Genomic DNA, 8689 nt, shown 5'->3' with positions numbered 1-8689 from the left:
AATTAAGGAGGAAAACAATTAGGTCACTGCCACTGCTGGTTTCGCCTTGCAATCGGGCCCTTTGGAGGGATGCTCTGCTTGCCTCCCTGCATCCTGGCACTTATCTTGTTCCTGCCAGAGCCTTACATAGAGCAGGCAGGAATGATGAGGCGTGCTTGGCGCCATGCGTTCCGAGATAACAACCGTAGGTGCTCAGAGGTTCCCAGAAGACAAGGAGGGGGAAGGCACGGAATGTGGCTTGCCCTGGAAAAGGAGGGGAGTCGCTTGTTCTGAGGGAACTGCCAGGGAAACCAAGGAGACCCTCAAGTGGCCAGGCTGTGCTGTGGCCTTTTTCCAGATGCACTGAAAAAAGGAGGGGCAGGGAGATGACACCCCCCCCCCCCTTCTCATACTGGCAACATCTCACAAGGTCCTCTCCTGGGGTGGGAAGAAGGGGGCTGGATACTCTATAGCAGGAGGGCTTTTTTTTAAAAAAAAAAAATTTATTAGCTACCTATTTTGTTAGGGACACTCACTGGCCAAGAACAGAAGGGCAGAAAAAAAAGCAAAAGAATTGGAAACAACAGATAACAGAAGTGGAAGCAATTTCTAAATACAATATAGAGCAGTGATGGCAAACCTTTTAGACACTGTGCCCAAACTGCACACTCGCACATGCCCAAGCTGAAAGGTGCACGCAGATGTGCATGCGCAGGCCTACAGTGCTGTTTAGAACTGCTTCCAGCTCCCTCCCCCCGCCTGTCCGCACATCATCAAGATGAAGAGCGAGAGGAGGAATTCTTGGAGTTGAAGTTCACAAGTCTTAAAGCTTTCAAGTTTGAACACTCCTGGGTTTTTTTCTAAAGGGTTACGGGTACAAGGGTCTTGTAACTTGACAGCTTTAAGACTTGTGGGCTTCAAATGCCAGAGTTTCTGAGCCAACATTTCGGTTGCTAAGCAAAAGCATTGTTAAGTGAGTTTCACCACATTTTATAAGTTGGCCACATCCACCCAGTCACATGGCTGGCAAGCCACTCCCACCAGGTCACATGGCCAGCAAGCCACTCCCACCAAATCACATGGCCAGCAAGCCAATCCCTCAAAGCAGGCCACACCTACAGAAGAGGTTCTAAAAAAGTTTGAAACCCACCACTGATGCACACATGCATGCACAGGCATGGACATGCACACTCACATGCACAGACATGTGCAGCAGAGACCCGAAGACCAGGGAATCCCAACGCAATGTGGCAAGAGTTGAGATCTTTTTTTCTTTTGTGAGCTTCTTATGACCATTTCTCTAACAGCTGTGCAAGACAGGTTATAAAATGGCAAAACTCACTTAACAAATGTCTTACCCAACAGAAATGTTGGGCTCAATTGTGGCCATAAGTTGAGGACTACCTGTATTTAAAGGTTTGTAAGCTAGAACTGGGGATTCACCAAGAAGGTTTATACCGATTGGGGATGAAGCAGCTGTTCCTCATTCATCCCTCTGAAACCCAGTCTGCTGCAAAATACTCGCTTCCAAAATATCTAGAAATTCCCATATACCCTTGGTAAAATATAATATGAATAAATGAGATTTATTTTCTTTAGAAAAAATAATATCCAGTGGCTTCTGTGTTCCAAAGTTCATGCTAGCTCTGGTAATGTAAGGAGTCAAGCCTGTTCAAGATGAAACAGGCTTTGGACTGAATGGCTTTGGATTCATGGGGCTTCAAGATCTGGAACATTAATACCTTTAATTCTGGATGGGGTTTCACAGCCTGAAGGCAGACCCAGTATATGCAACATGAGGATTTTCCTAGACTTGCAACTCCTGCTCAAAGAGCAAGTGGCAGTTATGACTATGAGAGCCTTTACGCAACTTTGTGTTGTGTGTGCCAGTTGCATGCTGGATCAGGAATCCTTGTGCTCGGTCACACAAGTCCCAGTTATCTCATCTACCACAACACACTCTACTTGGGGCTACCCTTAAAGAGTGTTCAGAAACTTTAGCCAGCACAGAATCAGCCATGCAAAGAGTTCTTGGGTCCCTAGGGCGGGCCATTTACACCACTGTTGTGTAGGCTGCGTTAGTTGCCAGATTGCTTCCAGGTCCAATTCAAGATGCTGGATCTTACCTTTAAAGCCCTTCATGGCATGGGTCCAGGTTATCCGAGGAACCATCTCACCAATGGGACTGGCCTGCCCCACCCAGAGCAGAAAAGGCATGTTGCAGACCCCATCAGTCAAGGAATTCTGTCTGGCAGGTCCAGGACAAACGCCTTATCTGCCATGACTCCCACCCGATGGAACATTGTACCTCCCTGAGGTGAGATCCACACCCACCCTTTTGGCCTTCTGAAGAGCCCTGAAGACCTGGCTCTTGCCAATTGGACTGGGACCCCGATGGAGATGTATCATACTGGAGGTGGGTAACAGACTGAGATATATGACCCTCCTTCCTCCCCATGTGTCTCTTGTCCCCTTCCTTGCCATCTTTGTTAAATTTTTAGTCAATTTTAATGCCAATATTTATTGTTTTAATGTTTTGTCTTGTTGCTTTGATTGGTTGTAAACTGCCAAGAGTCGCCTCTGGATGAGATGGATGGTATATTCATTTAATAAATAAATAGCCATTGGACATTGAAGCCCCATGGCTTTATCAGCCCACTCCATCTTGGTGAATATTCTTATATAGATGGTTGAGGAAACAGAAAGATTGAAGTTGGGGCAGGGATGGGTTCCTGCCAGTTCTAACCTCTTCTATAGAAGAGGTTCCACAAATCTACAGTGCCATTTAGAACTGGTTCCAGCTCCCCCCCCCCGCCCATTCTCACATCATCAAGATGAAGAGCGAGAGGAGAATTCTGGGAGTTGAAGTCCACAAGTCTTAAAACTGTCAAGTTTGAACACTCCTGGGTTTTTTTCTAAAGGGTTAGGGGTGCAAGGGTCTTGTGACTTGACAGCTTTAAGACTTGCGTGCTTCAAATGCCAGAGTTTTTGAGCCAACATTTTGGTTGCTAAGCAAGAGCGTTATTAAGTGAGTTTCATCACATTTTACAAGTTGGCCATGCCCACCCAGTCACATGGCTGACGAGCCACTCCCACCCAGTCACATGGCCAGCAAGCCACTCCCACAAAGCAGGCCACACCTACAGAAGAGGTTCTAAAAAAAATTGAAACCCACCACTGAGTTGGGGTCAGTATTAATATGGAACACTTTCACTGGCTTTCATCCCTCCACCCTCAGAAGCAGTTTATACCTCATTATTTTGAAGAGGTTTTTACTGTTGCTATTCTCATGCTTAGCACTCCCTACCTATTCACCAACCAGCATTTTCCCCATCTGACCAATCAGGGAATGCAAAAATTGACATTTAGCTAATGCTGCCCGCTTTGCAATTGTCTGTTTGTTTTTAAAAGGAGGAGGATGGTAGAGTCACTCTGTTTAGAAAGCATGGAAAAATGAGAGGTGACAACTGAGGTCAAGATGAGGCGAGAATAATTCTTATCAGTGCAAAGCAATGTACTCCACTAGCCCAGCATTATTGCCACAGAAATCTCTTCGCAACATTTCCTCCTGTGTTGCAGTTGAGTCAGACACTATTGTAATTGTCTTGGCTGCCGAAGAATTTTAAGTCATGGGAACATAGGCAGGCTGTGGGGCAAATGCCCTACATCCACTGTTCCGAACAACTTTATTCTCATGTGTTTTCTTTAGCAATCATTTCCTTACGAATCATTGCCCTCTGGCTAACTCTGGCTGGTAAGGCCTTCAGATTAGTGCATCTTGCTGGAATAGCAGCAGCTTAGAAACTAGCTTCCCAAGCATTTGTTCCAAGCAAATTTTTCATCAACTTTGAATAGTGAGAAAGTTGCTCAGAATATTCAGTTCATTCCTCCAGGTAAGAAATTAACAATAGCACTTAGACTTATATGCCACTTCATAATGCTTTTACAGCCCTCTCTAAGGGATTTACAGAGTCAGCATATGGCCCCCAACAATCTGGGTCCTCATTTTACCCACCTCAGAAGGATGGAAAGCTGAGTCAACCTTGAGCCGGTTGGACCTGAACTGCCAGCTAGCAGTCAGCTGAAGTAGCTTGTACCACCTCGGCTCCCCCGGAAAAGCCCTGCTGGGTAACACCATAAGTCCACCTGTCCAGCATTCTGGCCAATACAGGGCCAGGTTATCTGTGAGACTGCCTTTCCTTAAGGACATCTATCCATCCTACCAGGTCAGAGTGGGCAAGCTCCTAGTCTCTTCCTGTAAATATTGCCATCTGATGGAAGCTAGGAAGCGTGCATTTCTGTGGCAGCCCTTACTCTATGGAATACTTGACTCCCTTAAGTTTGGAAGACCTTTAGCCTCTTAGCCTTCCATAAAGCTTTGAAGACCTGGCTTTTTCCCCAAATGATGGGGTGACATTGGATAACTGCACAAAAGAAGGTTGACTTGGCATTAGGTGTTTGTTTGTTTGTTTGTTTGTTTGTTTGTTTATTAGACTTATATACCGCTTCATAGGGCTTTCAGCCCTCTCTAAGCGGTTTACAATTTTTTTTTAGCAAATTGAGTCAGCAACTTGCCCCCACAGTCCGGGTCCTCATTTCACCCACCTCGGAAAGATGGAAGGCTGAGTCGACCTTGAGCCGGTGAGATTTGAACCACTGAGCTGCAGATCACAGTCAGCTAAAGTGGCCTGCAGGACTGCACCCTAACCACTGCGCCACTTGGCTCCCGCTTTGTTGTTTTTTTAACCAATTTCGCTGCATACATGATGTACAGTGACAATAAAAGCTATACTATAATATTTTAATGTTTAAAATTGTTTAGTTTTATAGTTTTAATATGATTTATAGGTTGTTTTGATTGGGAGCTTCCCAAAGTTGGTTCAAAGATGGGCTAAATAAAAGTTTTAAATAAAAAAATAAATAAATAAATAAATAAATAAATAAATAAATAAATAAATAAAGTACAATAAAGTGGCCAACTGAATGCATAGGGAGAACATTTAAGTCAGGAGGGTAATCATAGCATCCTTCCACTGTAGTTTCCCAACAAACCAATGTTTAAAGTGTATTGCCCATGATTCAGGAAATAGTAGAGTGTTTAAAGTGTATTGCCCATGATTCAGAAAAATAGTAATAGTAATATTCATTAATATTACACTGATAGCCTGATACTACAGGAATTTGTTCAGACCTTTAAAAAAAAAACTACCCAAATTGGCTGCCATTACCAGTGAGTCCCAGAGTTTAATTATGTCCCTGCATTTAGTTTCAATGGATGAGTTCAAGTTTGAATAGTAAGGATAGGAAGATAGGGTTTTTTGTATAGAGTGAAAAGGATTTTGCGGAGCTGCACAGAAGAATAGGATGCCATATTATCTTTTGTACAAACATTGGCAAATTATTTTGTTATTGCTAACCGGGATTCCAGCTTTCCTGGTAAGTAAACAAAGAACAGATTTTCACTAGCTACAGGTGGAAAAGAGGCTAATCTCCAAGTGTCTCAGATAAAAGTGAAGACTAGAGGAAGACATACCCTGCGTTTAGCTTATAGAGTAAGACATATTCCTGCTTCAGCCCCTATTTTTAGCCTCTTATTTGACAGGATAGAGAAAAATTGTTAAGAAAACAAAGCAAGGAAGAAGCATGCTCAAATGTGCTTTAAGTGCTTCAAAAAGAAAAAAGAGACCTTCCTTCCTCCCTTCCACCTACCCATGATCCATCCATCCATCCATCCCAAAATAACAATTTTCATGTGTTTCCAAATTCATACAACTTATCCTCAGTAAATAGTCTCTGCTAATGACCATTGTCTAAGGGTGACTATGTTCTATCATTTCTGAAGCTGGGAAGAGCTAACTGTTATTTCTGGAGGTTTCAGCTCTCATTTTGCTTGTACAAACTCTTTGCCCAGCCACTGAATAAGAACAAAAAAAAAGGTCTTGCTTATTATTTTATGTCATTCACAATTGTGTCTGCTTCCCTCCCTCTGGCTTTTTAAATTTCCTCCTAGCTTCGAAAAGCAACCCGAGACTCAAAATAGGCAAGAACTATCTATGTCGACCAGCATGAGCTCTTGAAGCTGCTTAGGAGAAATTGTGAAAATACAATGAAAGTACAAAAATGTAGAAGGGAGCTTGGTCTGAAAGGATGCCAATCTCTTATTAAATTATTCGTGTCATCCAGGTCGTATTTACTCAACAAGCGATTCATTTTGTGAACTCCCCGTATTCTTTCACATTGAGGGGGCAAATTAACAAAGCACCTCTGGCCTATAGGGACCAATGTGTGCCATAGGAGGTGCTGTTTGATGCCATCTAAGCAGCATGCCAGGAAATTTCGGTTATTTGGAGTTGGTGACATGGGAAAGAATTGCCAGAGATGAAAACAGTGCCTAAAAGAAAAAAAAAGTACAGATCCTCTGTTAACAAGGTTCCTCATTCGATCCAAATCAGAGTATCCAGGTTTGTATGGGAATTAAGCTTTTTGAAGTAGGCATTCTACCAATGGGACCTCCCTGCCGCCTCCACAGAATGAAGTAATGAGAAAGGTGGCAGAGGTGTGAAGAAGGACTAATTGCTTTGGCATGGAAAAAGAGTTTCTTCTCACTCCTCTGACTTGCTGTTAGGAAAATAGCCAGTAAGTTTCTCTCTGGAGTTGCTGTGAGTGATGTCTGGTAGCTGGTGCTCTCTTCTTCCACAAGCCGGCTCACATTTTCCATTTCTCCCTGTAGCATTTCTCATGGCCTCTTTGGCAGGATAATCTCACAAGAGGGACAGTTTATCTTCTGTAGGAAGGGAAGGGATACTGCTCTGCTCTGCACTGTACGTGTCATGGAAAATCAGAGCTGTCCTGAAGGAGAGTTTTCTTTTATGGAGTTGCCAATTTAACACACACACACGCACACACACGCACACGCGCACACACACACACACACAGAGGTCCTGTCATAGTAAGACTATAAACTGACATTCATATTATATTATCAGGCTGGGAGACCAAGTTATGGGAAATGAGCTATGCTTCAAAAATATCTTTTGAAGAGAGGATGTAAATTTTATAATAAATAAAAATTTAAAAAGCGTCACCCAAGTAATAGCACTGTCATGGTTGCCATCTTGACTTCAGTGGTCTGTTATAAAATGCTTAGAATTTTATGCTCAGCATCATCCTCTAATTTCAGCCTCAATTTTGGAATCTTACCATGATACTCTGAAATGGCTTATAAACAAAAGGGCTTATAAAAAGGTAAAGGTTCCCCTCGCACATATGTGCTAGTCGTTCCCGACTCTAGGGGACGGTGCTCATCTCCGTTTCAAAGCTGAAGAACCAGCGCTGTCCAAAGACATCTCCGTGGTCATGTGGCCGGCATGACTAAATGCCAAAGGTGCACCGAACACTGTTACCTTCCCACCAAAGCTGGTTCCTATTTTTCTACTTGCATTTTTTACATGTTTTCAAACTTTATAGGCATGCATAAAATGTAGGACTAAAAAGCAGATGTAATGTATCAGCGACAGATTTGGGCAGTGGTAGGATTCAAATAATTTAACAACCGGTTCTCTGCCCTAATGATTTCTTCCAACAACCAGTTCACCAAACTGCTCGGAAAGTTAACAACCGGTTCTCCAGAGGTGGTGCGAACTGGCTGAATCCCACCACTGGATTTGGGGCAGAACAAAAATCCCCCGTTTTTCATCTTGTTTCCATGGATAGGAATTAGACAACATATGGGGCAAGGCAGTAATGGCAGAGCCTAGGATTCATTTCTAAATGTGGAAGCCATCAGGACCTAGACCATGGCTCGAGTATTATCACTCCCCAGGGATGGTTCTTTGTGTGTCATGAATATATTTAGCTCTACTCCAATATTTCTCAACCTTGATGGCTTTAAAATGTGGAGACCAACTCCCAGAATTCCCTAGCCAGCTTCCCAAAAAAGAAGTAAAAGTGTCTGCAAGTTTCTGTGATCAAAAAAGTCAAAATGGTAGCCACAACAGACTAATCAAAGCACATAAATACACATAAAACTAGGCAGAGTTTCAATTGCACTGTCATGACTGCCATCCTGACTTCAGTGGTCTGCTATAAAATAAGACACTCGGCTGTTGTAACTGCAGTTTAACTCAGCTTAAAGAACGCCCCATGTTGTCAAGGGAAATCCGGGAACTGAAGTCCACCCACCAGCCAAGGTGGCACAGTGGTTAGAGTGCAGTCCTGCAGGCTACTTCTGCTGGTTGCTACCTGCCTGCAATTTGGCAGTTCAAATCTCACCAGGCTCAAGGTTGACTCAGCCTTCCATCCTTCCGAGATGGGTAAAATGAGGACCCAAATTGTTGGGGGCAATAGGCTGACTCTATAAACTGCTTAAAGAGGGCTGTAAAGCACTGTAAAGTGGCATATAAGTCTAAATGCTATTGCTATTGCTATCTTAAAGTCGCCAAGGTTGAGAAACACTGCTGTACTCCCATTTCCCACAAGTAGATCTTGGCTGTCAGGCAATGACATTATAATGGCATTATCTGCAAATGCCTTCAAGGACATGTTCTCAATGGGGTGGAGCATCGCTAAAGGCAAGAGATGCAATTCTGAAGAGTTGCTGATGTGGGATTCTATTTGTAGTGTTGGTTTTCTGTGGCGGCATAGAATATGATGTTTGTAGTGAATTATTTTGGTCTGTGTGAAACAAGGAGCTCCCCATTGGCGGATAGCT

The sequence above is a fragment of the Thamnophis elegans genome, chromosome 4 (genome assembly GCF_009769535.1).
Source record: "Thamnophis elegans isolate rThaEle1 chromosome 4, rThaEle1.pri, whole genome shotgun sequence".
Lineage (NCBI taxonomy): Eukaryota > Metazoa > Chordata > Lepidosauria > Squamata > Colubridae > Thamnophis > Thamnophis elegans.
This window is presented reverse-complemented; position numbering follows the sequence as displayed.